This window comes from Bubalus bubalis, chromosome 1 (genome assembly GCF_019923935.1).
Source record: "Bubalus bubalis isolate 160015118507 breed Murrah chromosome 1, NDDB_SH_1, whole genome shotgun sequence".
In the NCBI taxonomy this organism is placed as follows: Eukaryota; Metazoa; Chordata; class Mammalia; order Artiodactyla; family Bovidae; genus Bubalus; species Bubalus bubalis.
The window spans coordinates 45,245,842-45,261,773 of NC_059157.1; the positions used below are offsets into that span (position 1 = coordinate 45,245,842).

Sequence of the window (15,932 nt, forward strand, 5' to 3'; positions counted from 1 at the left end):
GCTTAAAGCTCAACATTCAGAAAAAGAAGATCATGGCATCCGGTCCCATCACTTCATGGGAAATAGATGGGGAAACAGTGGAAACAGTGTCAGAATTTATTTTTCTGGGCTCCAAAAATGACTGCAGAAGGTGACTGCAGCCATGAAATTAAAAGATGCTTACTCCTTGGAAGGAAAGTTATGACCAACCTAGATAGCATTTTCAAAAGCAGAGACATTACTTTGCCAGCAAAGGTTCGTCTAGTCAAGGCTATGGTTTTTCCTGTGGTCATGTATGGATGTGAGAGTTGAACTGTGAAGAAGGCTGAGCGCCGAAGAATTGATGCTTTTGAAGTGTGGTGTTGGAGATGACTCTTGAGAGTCCCTTGGACTGCAAGGAGATCCAACCGGTCCATTCTGAAGGAGATCAGCCCTGGGATTTCTTTGGAAGGAATCATGCCAAAGCTGAAACTCCAGTAGTTTGGCCACCTCATGCAAAGAGTTGCCTCATTGGAAAAGACTCTGATGCTGGGAGGGATTGGGGGCAAGAGGAGAAGGGGACGACAGAGGATGAGATGGCTGGATGGCATCACTGACTCGATGGACGTGAGTGTGAGTGAACTCTGGGAGTTGGTGATGGACAGGGAGGCCTGGCGTGCTGCGATTCATGGGGTCGCAAAGAGTCAGATACAACTGAGTGACTGATCTAAGCTGATCTGATTTGATAAGGTCCTTTCCAGAGGATACAACCTGCCTCTATGAAAAAGAAAAAAGAAAAAGAAAAAAAAAATGACTCTTCTTCTGTGTAAAGCCATCCATATTTTGGAACAGATTTGAAAAATGGAAAAAAAAAAAAGAGTCATTTCAGCACTTCATTATCATTTTTAATATAAATTTATTTACTTATTTGGAAGCTAATTACTTTACAGTATTGTATTGGTATTGCCATACATTGACATGAATCCACCACGAGTGTACATGTGTTCCCCATCCTGACCACTCTTCCCACCTCGCTCCCCATCCCATCCCTCTGGGTCATCCCAGTGCACCAGCCCCAAGCACCCTGTATCGAACCTGGACTGGCGATTAATTTCACATATGATAATACACATGTTTCAATGCCTTTCTCTCAAATCATCCCACCCTCGCCCTCTCCCAGAGTCCAAAAGACTGTTCTATGCATCTGTGTTTCTTCTGCTGTCTCAAATATAGGATTATTGTCACCATCTTTCTAAATTCCATATATATGTGTTATTATACTGTATTGGTGTTTTTCTTTCTGGCTTATTTCACTCTGTATAATAGGCTCCAGTCTCATCCACCTCATTAGAACTGATTCAAATGTATTCTTTTTAATGGCTGAGTAATACTCCATTGTGTATATGTACCACAGCTTTCTTATCCATTCGTCTGCTGATGGACATCTAGGTTGCTTCCATGTCCTGGCTATTATAAACAGTGCTGCGATGAACATTGGGGTACACATGTTTCTTTCAATTCTGAGTGGGATTGCTGGGTAGTATGGCAGTTCTATTTCCAGTTTTTTTTTAAGGAATCTCCACACTGTTCTCCATAGTGGCTGTACTAGTTTTCATTCCCACCAACAGTGTAAGAGGGTTCCCTTTTCTCCACGCCCTCTCCAGCATTTATTGCTTGTAGACTTTTGGATAGCAGCCATTCTGACTGGCATGAAATGGTACCTCATTGTGGTTTTGATTTGCATTTCTCTGATAATGAGTGATGTTGAGCATTTTTTCATGTGTTTGTTAGCCATCTGTATGTCTTCTTTGGAGAAATGTCTATTTAGTTCTTTGGCCCATTTTTTGATTGGGTCGTTTATTTTTCTGGAATTGAGCTGCAGGAGTTGCTTGTATATTTTTGAGATTAGTTGTTTGTCAGTTGCTTCATTTGTTATTATTTTCTCCCATTCTGAAGGCTGTCTTTTCACCTTGCTTAGTTTCCTTTGTTGTGCAGAAGCTTTTAATTTTAATTAGATCCCATTTGTTTATTTTTGCTTTTATTTCCAATATTTTGGGAGGTGGGTCATAGAGGATCCTGCAGTGATTTGTATTGAAGAGTGTTTTGCCCATGATTTCCTCTAGGAGTTTAATAGTTTCTGGTCTTACATTTAGATCTTTAATCCATTTTGAGTTTATTTTTGAGTATGGTTTTTGAAAGTATTCTAGTTTCATTTTTTTTACAAGTGGTTGACCAGTTTTCCAAGCACCACTTGTTAAAGAGATTGTCTTTTCTCCATTGTATAGTCTTGCCTCCCTTGTTGAAGATAAGGTGTCCATAAGTGTGTGGATTTATCTCTAGGCTTTCATTTTGTTCCACTGGTCTATATTTCTGTCTTTGTGTCAGTAGCATGCTGTCTTGATAACTGTGGTTTGTAGCAGATCCTGAAGTCAGACAGGTTGATTCCTCCAATTCCATTCTTTTTTCTCAATATTGCTTTGGCCATTTGAGGTTACTTGTATTCCCATATAAAGTGTGGAATTATTTGTTCTAGTTCTGTGAAAAATAGTGCTGATAGCTAAATAGGGATTGCACTGAATCTATAGATTGCTTTGGGTAGTATATTTATGTTCACTATATTGATTCTTCTGATCCACAAACATGGTATATTTCTCCATCTACTTGTGTCCTCTTTGATTTCTTTCACTAGTGTTTTATAGGTTTATATATATATATAGGTATTTTGTTTCTTTAGGTAGATATATTCTGAAGTGTTTTATTATTTTCATTGCAATGGTGAATGGAACTCTTTCCTTAATTCTCTTTCTGTTTTCTCATTGTTAGTGTATAGAAATACAAGGGATTTCTGTGTGTTGATTTTATATCCTGCAACTTTACTATATTCATTAATTAGCTTTAGAAATTTTCTGGTGGAGTCTTTAGTGTTTTCTATGTATTGAATCATGTCATCTCAAAAGAGTGAAAGTTTTACTTCTTCTTTTCCAATCTGGATTTCTTTTATTTCTTTTTCTGCTCTGATTCCCGTGGTCAAAACTTCCAAAACTATGTTGAATAGTAATGGTGAGAGAGGGCACCTTTGTCTTGTTCCCGACTTTAGGGAAAATGCTTTCAATTTTTCACCATTGGGGATAATGTTTGCTGTGGCTTTGTCATATATAGCTTTTATTTTGTTGAGGTATGTTCCTTCTATTCCTGCTTTCTGGAGGGTTTTTATCATAAATGAATGTTGAATTTTTTAAAAGTCTTTCTCTGCATCTATTGAGATAATCATATGGCTTTTATTTTTCAATGTTAATGTGGTGTATTACATTGATTGATTTGCAGATATTGAAGAATCCTTGCATCCCTGGGATAAAGCCCACTTGGTCATGATGTATGCTTTTTTTTTTTTATGTTGTTGTTGGATTCTGTTTGATAGAATTTTGTTAAGGATTTTTGCATCTATGTTCATCAGTGATATTGGCCTGTAGTTTGCTTTTTTTGTAGCCTCTTTGTTAGGTTTTGGTATTAGGGTGATGGTAGCCTCATAGAATGAGTTTGGAAGTTTACTTTCCTCTGTAGTTTTCTGGAAGAGTTTGAGTAGTAGAAGTGTTAGCTCTTCTCTAAATTTTTGGTAGAATTCAGATGTGAAGCCATCTGGTCCTGAGCTTTTGTTTTCTGGAAGATTTCTGGAAGATTCTGGAAAAAAAGTTTCAATTTTTGTGCTTGTGATGTGTCTGTTAAGATTTTTCATTTCTTCCTGGTTCAGTTTTGGAAAGTTGTACTTTTCTAAGAATTTGTCCACTTCTTCCAAGTTGTCCATTTTATTGTCATATAATTGCTGATAGTAGTCTCTTATGATCCTTTGAATTTGTGTGTTGTCTATTGTGATCTCTCCATTTGTATTTCTAATTTTGTTGATTTGATCTTACTCCCTTTGTTTCTTGATGAGTCTGGCTAATGGTTTGTCAATTTTATGTATCTTCTCAAAGAACCAGCTTTTGGCTTTGTTGATTTTTGCTATGGTCTCCTTTGTGTCTTTTGTATTTATTTCCGCCCTAATTTTAAAGATTTCTTTCCTTCTACTAACCCTCGGGTTCTTCATTTCTTCCTTTTCAAGTTGCTTTAGGTGTAGAGTTAGGTTATTTATTTTAATTTTTTCTTGTTTCTTGAAGTGAGCCTGTATTGCTCTGAACCTTCCCTTTAGCACTGCTTTTACAGTGTCCCATAGGTTTTGGGTTGTTGTGTTTTCATTTTCATTCATTTCTATGCATATATTTATTTATTCTGTGATTTGTTGGTTATTCAGCAGTCTGTTGTTCAGCCTCCATATGTTGGAATTTTTAATTGTTTTTCTCCTGTAATTGACATCTAATCTTACTGCAATGTGATCAGATCATGTGTACACCCGTGGTGGATTCATGTTGATTCATGGCAAAACCAATACACTATTGTAAAGTAATCAGCCTCCAATTAAAATAAATAAATTTATGTTTTTAAAAAAAAGATGCTTGGAATGATTTCAATTTTTTTTGAATTTACCAAGGCTAGATTTATGGCCCAGGATGTGATCTATCCTGGAGAAGCTTCCATGTGCACTTGAGAAAAAGGTGAAATTTATTGTTTGGGGGTAAAATGTCCTATAGATACCAATTAGCTCTAACTGGTCTATTGTATCATTTAAAGTTTGTGTTTCCTTGTTAATTTTCTATTTAGTTGATCTATCCATAGGTGTGAGTGGGGTATTAAAGTATCCCATTGTTATTGTATTATTGTTAACTTCCCCGTTCATACTTGTTAGCATTTGTCTTACATATTGTGGTGCTCCTATGTTGGGTGCATATATATTTATAATTGTTATATCTTCTTCTTGGATTGATCCTTTGATCATTATGTAGTGTCCTTCTTTGTCTCTTTTCACAGACTTTGTTTTAAAGTCTTTTTATCTGATATGAGTATTGCTACTCCTGCTTTCTTTTGGTCTCTATTTGCGTAGAATATCTTTTTCCAGCCCTTCACTTTCAGTTTGTATGTGTCCCTTGTTTCGAGGTGGGTGTCTTGTAGACAGCATATATAGGGGTCTAGTTTTTGTATCTATTCAGCCAGTCTTTGTCTTTTGGTTGGGGCATTCAACCCATTTACATTTAAGATAATTATTGATAAGTATTACCTCATTGCCTTTTACTTTATTGTTTTCACTTCGAGTTTGTACTCCATTTTTGTGTTTCCTGTCTAGAGAAGATCCTTTAGGATTTGTTGGAGAGCTGGTTTGGTGCTGCTGAGTTTTCTCAGCTTTTGCTTGTCTGTAAAGCTTTTGATTTTGCCTTCATATTTGAATGAGATCATTACTGGGTACAGTAATCTGGGCTGCAGTTTATTTTCTTTCATCACTTTAAGTATGTCTTGCCATTCCCTTCTGTCCTGAAGAGTTTCTATTGAAAGATAGCTGTTATCCTTAGAAGAATCCCCTTCTGTGTTATTTGTTGTTTTTCCCTTGCTGCTTTTAATATTTGTTCTTTGTGTTTGATCTTTGTTAATTTGATTAATATGTGCCTTGGGGTGCTTTGCCTTTGGTTTATCCTGTTTGGGGCTCCCTGAATTTTTTGGACTTGGGCACTTCATTTTCAAACAAAGAATTGTATGGCCTGTTATTCAAATTCAGAATCTGATAGATTCCTCATGGAAGTAGATATTCAACCTTACTAGTGCTCAGGCAAATAAAACTGAAACAAAAAGTAAAGTCATATTTTATCATCTACAGAATGGCAAGATATAAGCAATTGAAGTATCAACTACTGGTGGAGTTGTGAAGCACCATGGCCTTCACACATTGATAGTAGATGGAAAATTGCCACAGCACTTGGTAAAACTCCATGGCTGACTCTTCTATAGCTCGCTATACAAATGTCTTAGGACTAAAAATACCATGCCTGGAATTATGCCCAAGAGGGAAGGATGAATATCTTCACTAAAAGTCATGTACAGAAATACTCACCATAGTAGTATTTTAAATACTATAACAGTGAAAATAACTCATTAATTTTTGCCCAGTACATTAGAATAGGACTTGACAAGCTTGTCTTTAATGTTTTAATAGTCTATATTTTAGGCTTTGTAGGCCATAAACTCTTAGCCACGCCTAAACAGTTTTTTGCTGTATCCCTAAAGCAACCATTTGTGATACACATAGAAATGGTGTGTCTCAGCTTAGGTAAAATATTATGGATCAAGTTTGCTCACTTCTGATCTGGATTAGATAAATAACTTTATGGTAAGTTTGCATGTTGAAAAAGTAGACTGCAATGTAGATCACAAACATAATACTGAATGAAAGAAGCCAGACATAATAGTGTAAAGGCAATATTGTTTCCCTGGTATATACCTCAAAAATACACAAACGAAGTCACATATTGTAAAAGTTGCTCAGTCGTGTCTGACTCTTTGTGACCCCATGAACTATACAATCCATGGAATTCTCCAGGACTGAAGTGACTTAGCAGCAGCAGCAGCAGCAGCAGCTTTTCCCTTCTCCAGTGGATTTTCCCAACCCAAGGTTTGAACCCATGTCTCCCACATTGCAGGCGGAGTCTTTACCAGCTGAGCCACAGGGGAAGCTCTAATGTTTTGTAGTGAACACTAATTTGTGATGGATGTGGGGAAAATTGCCAAGATATTAAATTTTTCTTTGGTCTGTTTATAGTTTCATTTCTGAAAATGTATTTTCAGTATACTTTTTTTTAGGTGAAACTCTATGTATATTAAACTCTGATTTTCCTTTTTTTTTTTTTCCTTAAGCACAGTGCATTTAATGAGAAATGGTAAGAAACCTTATTTGTATTTTTTTTCTTATTTGTATTTTTAAATCTAAAGCCTTGTTGTACAAAATGAATGATCAGTGTACATATGTGATTTTAGTGTAGTGCATAATTCCACAGAGTATGTACAGTATTCATCTTTATGTTATTAGAAGTGCTGCCTTGCTTATAGAAAAACGCTGTCTTTATTCACACATTGGCTTTCCCAGTAATTCTCTTAGCTGCAGTGAGACATAATGTATTTAGTACTGTGTCATCCAATGAACTCTGTGTCACAGTACTCTAGGTTTGAAGAAAAGAAATGATATTCCAAAAAAAAGTAATTTCCTTTTCATGTGTTTGTTAGCCATTTGTATGTCTTCTTTGGAGAAATGTCTATTTAGTTCTTTGGCCCATTTTTTGATTGGGTCATTTATTTTTCTGGGGTTGAGCTGTAGGAGTTGCTTGTATATTCTCGAGATTAGTTGTTTGTCAGTTGCTTCATTTGCTATTATCTTCTCCCATTCTGAAGGCTGTCTTTTCACCTTGATAATAGTTTCCTTTGATGTGCAGAAGCTTTTAAGGTTAATTAGGTCCAATTTGTTTATTTTTGCTTTTATTTCCAATATTCTGGGAGGTGGGTCATAGAAGATCCTGCTGTGATGTATGTCAGAGAGTGTTTTGCCTATGTTCTCCTCTAGGAGTTTTATAGTTTCTGGTCTTATGTTTAGATCTTTAATCCATTTTGAGTTTATTTTTGTGTATGGTGTTAGAAAGTGTTCTAGTTTCATTCTTTTACAAGTCGTTGACCAGAGTTCCCAGCACCACTTGTTAAAGAGATTGTCTTTAATCCATTGTATATTCTTGCTTCCTTTGTCAAAGATAAGGTGTCCATATGTGCATGGATTTATCTCTGGGCTTTCTATTTTGTTCCATTGATCTATATTTCTGTCTTTGTGCCAGTACCATACTGTCTTGATAACTGTGGCTTTGTAGTAGAGCCTGAAGTCAGGTAGGTTGATTCCTCCAGGTCCATTCTTCTTTCTCAAGATCGCTTTGGCTATTCGAGGTTTTTTGTATTTCCATACAAATTGTGAAATTATTTGTTCTAGCTCTGTGAAGAATACTGTTGGTAGCTTGATAGGGATTGCATTGAATCTATAGATTGCTTTGTGTAGTATACTCATTTTCACTATATTGATTCTTCCAATCCATGAACATGGTATATTTCTCCATCTGTTAGTGTCCTCTTTGATTTCTTTCACCAGTGTTTTATAGTTTTCTATATATAGGTCTTTAGTTTCTTTAGGTAGATATATTCCTAAGTATTTTATTCTTTCCGTTGCAATGGTGAATGGAATTGTTTCCTTAATTTCTCTTTCTGTTTTCTCATTATTAGTGTATAGGAATGCAAGGGATTTCTGGGTGTTGATTTTATATCCTGCAACTTTACTATAGTCATTGATTAGTTCTAGTAATTTTCTGGTGGAGTCTTTAGGGTTTTCTATGTAGAGGATCATGTCATCTGCAAACAGTGAGAGCTTTACTTCTTCTTTTCCAATTTGGATTCCTTTGATTTCTTTTTCTGTTCTGATTGCTGTGGCCAAAACTTCCAAAACTATGTTGAATAGTAATGGTGAAAGTGGGCACCCTTGTCTTGTTCCTGACTTTAGAGGAAATGCTTTCAATTTTTCACCATTGAGGATAATGTTTGCTGTGGGTTTGTCATATATAGCTTTTATTATGTTGAGGTATGTTCCTTCTATTCCTGCTTTCTGGAGAGTTTTGATCATAAATGGATGCTGAATTTTGTCAAAGGCTTTCTCTGCATCTACTACTGGGCATACACACTGAGGAAACCAGAAGGGAAAGAGACACGTGTACCCCAATGTTCATCGCAGCACTGTTTATAATAGCCAGGACATAGAAGCAACCTAGATGTCCATCAGCAGATGAATGGATAAGAAAGGTGTGGTACATATACACAATGGAGTATTATTCAGCCATTAAAAAGAATACATTTGAATCAGTTCTAATGAGGTGGATGAAACTGGAGCCTATTATACAGAGTGAAGTAAGCCAGAAAGAAAAACACCAATACAGTGTACTAACGCATATATATGGAATTTAGAAAGATGGTAACAATAACCCTGTGTACGAGACAGCAAAAGAGACACTGATGTATAGAACAGTCTTATGGACTCTGTGGGAGAGGGAGAGGGTGGGAAGATTTGGGAGAATGGCATTGAAACATGTAAAATATCATGTATGAAACGAGTTGCCAGTCCAGTTTCGATGCACGATACTGGATGCTTGGGGCTGGTGCACTGGGACGACCCAGAGGGATGGAATGGGGAGGGAGGAGGGAGGAGGGTACAGGATGGGGAACACATGTATACCTGTGGCAGATTCATTTTGATATTTGGCAAAACTAATACAGTTATGTAAAGTTTAAAAATAAAATAAAATTAAAATTTTCCAGGAAAAAAAAAAAAAAAGTAATTTCCTTGGTACACACTTGCCAATAGAGAGCTGTCTTAATGTTACCAGGAGTACCAGGAAAATCTTAGAGAATTTTTCCCACTTGCTTATGTATGAGGAAGACATTTTCTTCTAAAGATATGTTTTTTTATTATTTAATATCTCCATCTTTAATGAAACACAAATCCCATTGGGAGATATTTTATGTTATCCAACTTAAAATAATAATTTATCTCCCCAAACTCAGCTTTAAATTGCTGGGTAAGAGTAGATTGGAAAGTGTTGGTCGACATGGTCTTCATAGCAGCACTGTTAAGCTAAAGCCTGTTTCTGGATGAATGAAATACAACCCGAGGGGTTTTTCCATCCCAGAAGACAAGGATGTAGCTCAGGGAACATTAAAATGAATAGGAATATAATGAGGTGACTAAAGCAGTTCTATATATGCCATATGTGTGACAATGAAGTAAATAATGTTGGTAAAACCCTTTTGTAATGCAAATGTATCAGTTTTTTTTAAATTTTAGTAAGAAATTATTAACAATTAGTTATGTGGTTTGATCTTTGTCTCAAAAATATCCTCATAGAGTACTGTATTCGATATGTTAATATTTTTGTGATTTGGCTTCCCTAGTGGCTCAGCAGTAAAGAGTCTGCCTACCAATGAAGAAGACACAGGTTTGATACCTGGGAGAAGATCCTCTGGAGAAGAAAAAGGCAATCCACTTAGGTATTCTTGCTTGGGAAATCCCAGGGACAGAGTAGCCTGGTGGGCTACAGTCCACGGGGCCACAAAAGAGTCAGACTTGACTTAGTGACAAAAGTAATCAACAACAGTTGGGATTATCACACCAAGAATGGGAATAACAATTAAAAATCAACAAAATTTTTCACTAGGTATAATTTCCCCCAAATTAAAAATGGACTAGTTAAATGAATTTTAACTTGCTGAATTTCCTAGTTTTAGAGAAAATAAGGTAGATAAGAGCAAGAAACAAATAAAAGGAGCAATCAGAAAAAGGAGCACAAACATCTGTGACTGTTTCTGTTTTGTAAACATGTTAGCTTGTACCGTACTCTAGATTTAACAAGTAAGTGTTATCTTATAGTATTTAACTTTCTCTATCTGACTTGCTTCTCTCAATATGAACATCTTTGGGTCCACCATGGAGCTATGCTTCAAAAGGCATTATTTCTCTGTCAGATAAATATATGGTTTTCAAATATTTTCTTCAATCTTTATATATATATATATATATATATATATATATATGTATGTATAGGTATGTATGTATGTATGTATATGCTTCCCTGGTAGCTCAAATGGTAAAGAATCTACCTGCCACACAGGAGACCCTGGTTCAATTCCTGGGTGGGAAGATCCCCTGAAGAAGGGAATGGCTACCCACTCCAGTATTCTTGCTTGGACAATCCCATGGACAGAGGGGCCTGGTGGGCTACAGTTCATTGTATCACAGAGAGTCAGACATGACTGAGTGACTAAGCACAGCACAACACACTTAAAATTTGTTTTTCTCTGATTTATTTTCCCACTCACTTCCTGTTACTTCTTACTTCATAAAACCTAAATGACTTAACATGATGGAAATTGATTCATTATCTTGTTTAATTTCTCATGTTAACTGAAGATACATGAAATACTCATGGAAAGATGGGTCAGGTTGCAAGGTCTTTCGTAACTGCACAAGATGTAAATGACTAGCAAAATGGACTCAAAATTCTCCCCTTCCCAGTCCATGTTTTCTCAGAACTTGTGAAATCTGTTATTCAGATGATTTGTCAGACTTTCTGTACTATAGGTCATGACTTTCAGATACTACCTTCTTAAAGGCTAGACTTAGAAGTGATTTACAATATTTCTGACCATTTTTATTCATCAAAGTAGGCAGAGTATGGAAAAAATTCAAAGGAAACATAAAAAGGTACTGTATCTCTAAAGAAGATATGTGAAAAGTGTGTACAATCTGCTTTATTCTTCCCAAACTATCATTAATTCATTGTAGAACTCTGTTAATATCTAATTACTGTTTTGCTTATTAATAGTTTTTCAATGCTATTATTATTAAATCTGTGAGCAGGTGTGTAGTCTCATCTTAATTTTGTTATACACACACACACACACACACACACACACATAAAGTGCCTTTATGAAGCACTTCTTAAATAGCACACATATATAGAGAGAGTGACTGACATTTTGGTCATTCAGGTCATTATGAAAGGAAGATTAGTTCTGAGACCTCATGAAGGAACTATGTATTACCAGATAGCAAGATGGTAGACCAAGCTTTAGGAGTATGGAGAATTTCACCAGTCTCTGTTCAGGATGATTTGACATCATGAAAATGTGAATTCTGGTGTTTACTTTGCAAAGACCTAATATGGATAACAAACAAACAAGATATTTAAAGCAAAAGAATGGAACTCTGCTGATGAAGAAAATTCATCACCATGCACAATGTTTTAAATGAGTCATCTTTGTAGGTGTGCATGTGTTAGTTGCTCAGTCATTTCCAGTTCTTTGAGCCCACTAGGCTCCTCTGTCCATGGAATTCTCCAGGCAAGAATACTGGAGTGTGTGGCCATCCCATTCTCCAGGGGATCTTTCTAACCCAGGGATTGAACCCTGATCTCCTGCATTGCAAGCAGATTCTTTACCATCTGAGCCATCAGGTAAGGCCATATATGGGCTCTATCCATAGAAAAGCCCCCAAAGCATATACATTTCTATTCCTTGTACATCATTTTCCACTTTAGTAGAAATATTTAAAGATAAACATCTAGAAAGCATTATCTTTTCAAATCCTAATGCTACAGAGTTTAGAAAATACAAAATAAACATTTCTCTAATTCCTGAGGCCTTAAATGTAGTAGAGTGATTCTAAAATGAATAAATAAGCATAACTCAGAAAAGTGTGCACTGTTTAGAGGATGTGAAGAAGTCATAAAATCAATTAGATATCTCTGGATAAGTGGTTGGAAGACAGGAATAAAAGTAGTTTGGTGATGAAGGAACTATTGCCTTGAAAGGAAATATTGACAAGAATGACATGGCATCATTTTTTCAAACTAGATTAAGAGGAGAAACAGCCCAGTGTTTCTGAACAATAGATCAATAGACTGAACAATAGATCAATAATATGTATTATATTTGTAAAATGAAATACTGTTAGATCGTTTAATGAAACAGGATTTTGACACATATACAACATGGATGAGCCTCGATAAGATTTTACTGAAGAAAACATGCCTAATAGAAAACACACCCATACACACACACACACACACATACACACACACACACACACACATTGCATAATTCTGTTTATGTGCAAGGCCAAGAATAGGAAACCACACAGAATCAGAATGCAGATTAGTGGTCACCAGGGCAGAGGAAGTGAGAGGAGATTAGTGAGATTAGTAATTAGGAGGTTAGTAAAAGCTAATAAGGTGGGTTTCTTATTGGACTGATGAAACTATTCTGGAGGTGGATAGTGGTGATAACTGAACAACCTCGTTAACATAGTAAAAACAAAACAAAATAAAAATTGTATGCATTAAAAGGGTGAATTTTATGCATTTGTAATGAATATGCATTATGCAGTCCTGTCCAACTCTTTGCAATTCCAGGGACTGCATAGCCTACCAGGCTATTCTGTCCATGGCATTCTCCAGCAAGAATACTGGGGTGGGCTGCCATGTCCTCCTTCAGGGAATCTTCCTAATCTAGGGGTTGAACCCACATCTGTTATATCCTCTGCCTTGGCAGGTGGATTCTTTACCACTGCTGCCCCCTGAGAACCCATATACATTATATTTCAATATAAAATAAAATACAATTGGAATATAATATAATTCCTAAATGAGATATGAAGGAAAATATTTCAAAAACATGATGAACAATCTAGAAGAGTTGGAAATAATGAAGGAGAGATCTTCTTGAGAGTCAGTAGGTTTCCTCTTTGACTAGAGAAGGAGGAGATAGTTTCAGGGTTACCGTGAAACACACCATGCAAGCAATCTGCAGTTTCCTTCCTACCATAGCTCAGTTTGGTGATAACAGTGAAGCATACAAATTCAGCCTTTACTAAGTTGTTTCTGAATCCACTGGGGCATATAAAGAACTGAAAATATAATTAATAAAGTGTTTGTCTAACACAAAGCCTAAGGGCAATACCACAGGGATTTAAGCTCCCGTGTATCTGGTAAAAATAAAAGGCCTTCTGACTACTGCTAAGCTCCACAAGACCTGCTCATCTCAGTTAGGTTTCCAGGTCTTAACTTAGAGAATATGGGCAAAAATACTTAAATTTTAAGGGAAAAAAGAAAAAAAAAGTTTATAAGTGAAGCATTTTATGCATGAATACTCATCGAAACCTTCATTTAATGGTTAGAAATAATATTTTTTATTAGAATTGAAAGAATCTGTCTGAACTAGTTATTAACCACAATATATCAATCCATTAATTTTATTATGTTCTTGGTTCACAGGAAAGTCTTCTTTTATCATTGGACAAATGTATACATATACATACATATACTTCTTTTATCATTAGACAAATGTATACATATATTTAAGATATGTTTTCTTTGGCATGTTTTATTGAAGAAAAAACACTGTACGAACCCAATAAAATTTTTTTTAATCCATAAATTCATCTCCATGTGAACCACATTCTATATTTTTGTTGTTTAGTTGCTAAGTCATATCTGACTCTGCCAGTCTACTCTGTCCATAAAATTTGCCAGGCAAGAATACTCGAGTGGGTATTTCCTTCTGCAGGAGATCTTCCAGACCCAGGAATCCAACCCAAGTCTCCTGAATTAACAGGCAGATACATTACTACTGAGCCAACAGGGAAGCCCATATGCCATATTTACTTAGTTCTAAAGAAAAGAAAAACTCCATAACTTCTATTCTCTTCCTGTAAACATTAAAAAATATATGCATGCACATATATAAATACACATATATAACAGAAAGAGAAACATGTATTTTATAAATATTTATTTTTCTTCATTGCATTTCCATTTTATAATATAAATAGCCATTTAAACTCTAAAGTGATGCAAATGTTTAAAATGTGTCCTTTTCACTTCCATTTAGTTATTTTCTTCCAACAGTCAAGACTTTCAGCCTTTAAAAAACACCAGTCCTCAAAGAGATAATGGACATTATGAGAAAGCAATAATAAATTTCTAGATAAGAGGTTAATGACACTTACATATCCCCAAATACTAAACACAAGATAAACTAAAATCAGTAACATAATTATTTATTATTATGATTATTATTCATTCAGTGGACTAAAAAATTGCACAAGGTGAGAGTTGCAAGTTAAGTTTTTTAATATACATTTATTTATTTTAATTGGAGGCTAATTACAATATTGTATTGGTTTTGCCTTAGATTTTGGGCAATATGAGGACTGCAACATGGGAAATAGCACCCCATAGAGTTCTGAGAAACTGTTTAAGAGAGATTAGGGGAGAAGATAGTATATACATGATTTTGGAAAGGGAGAGTACAAGCAATTAAGCACATATTGTTTTATAGAAAGTTTCTGCTGATCTCATGAAGATTCTGCTAGCCAGGAGAAACAATCTTCATCATGAAGGATGTTAGTGCTTTTCTAGATATGAGGAGATACAAGAATTGGGCTCGTAAAATCAGCTCCTGAGAATATCTAACTATCCAAAGGCCTGTCCTGCCAGTTTTGTCCTGGCCACAGAGTGCTTCATTTCTTCTCTTCACCCTGAATGCCTCCAGGAGGTGTTGGAGGTCAGCAGCTGCAGTAGCATGTGATTTAATCCTTCTAAAGAGAGATGGCAAGCAATCAAGGCAAGGGCCAATTTGTGGCTGACAATTCATGCACTCACTGTTTCTGAAACTAGGTCAGACACATTTAAGCCAATTATGATTTTTTAGGAAACATAGACATTGTGATTATTTTTTTCATCCAAGTGAATGTGTTCAAGCATTGGGAATGCTTAGTCCTATGTCTTACAGTTTGCTCTCTCTAACACTGGTGTCTCTTCCAAAGTATTTTAAAGAGGTAAAGGGAGTTAAATTTAGTAAATTTACTCCTTGAGATAAGGAGAGCAATGCTCAGAGAAGAGCATGTAGAAAGTAACTTACCTCACGAATGACATCTAGATTTATGTAAAACTTTCTCAAAGGTGTATCCTATAAAATTTTTATTGCTGCATAATAGACAACCTGCCTTTTGAGAAACCTATATGCAGGTCAGGAAGCAGCAGTTAGAACTGGGCATGGAACAACAGACTGGTTCCAAATAGGAAAAGGAGTACGTCAAGGCTCTATATTGTCACCCTGCTTATTTAACTTATATGCAGAGTACACCATGAGAAACACTGGGCTGGAAGAAGCACAAGCTGGAATCAAGATTTCCAGGAGAAATATCAATAATCTCAGATATGCAGATGACACCACCCTTATGGCAGAAAGTGAAGAGGAACTAAAAAGCCTCTTGATGGAAGTGAAAGAGGAGAGTGAAAAAGTTGGCTTAAAACTCAACATTCGGAAAACGAAGATCATGGCATCCGGTCCCACCACTTCCTGGCAAATAGATGGGGAAACAGTGGAAACAGTGGCTGACTTAATTTTTGAGGTTCCAAAATCACTGCAGATGGTGACTGCAGCCATGAAATTAAAAGACGCTTACTCCTTGGAAAGAA

General features: G+C 36.0%; 1 protein-coding gene across 1 annotated transcript in view; it reads right to left on the bottom strand.

Annotated features, from left to right (window-relative positions):
• LOC123465559 (liprin-alpha-1-like) overlaps positions 1–15,932 on the bottom strand; it is a gene marked incomplete in the record, with an annotated part of 992,590 nt that overhangs the window by 410,393 nt on the left and 566,265 nt on the right.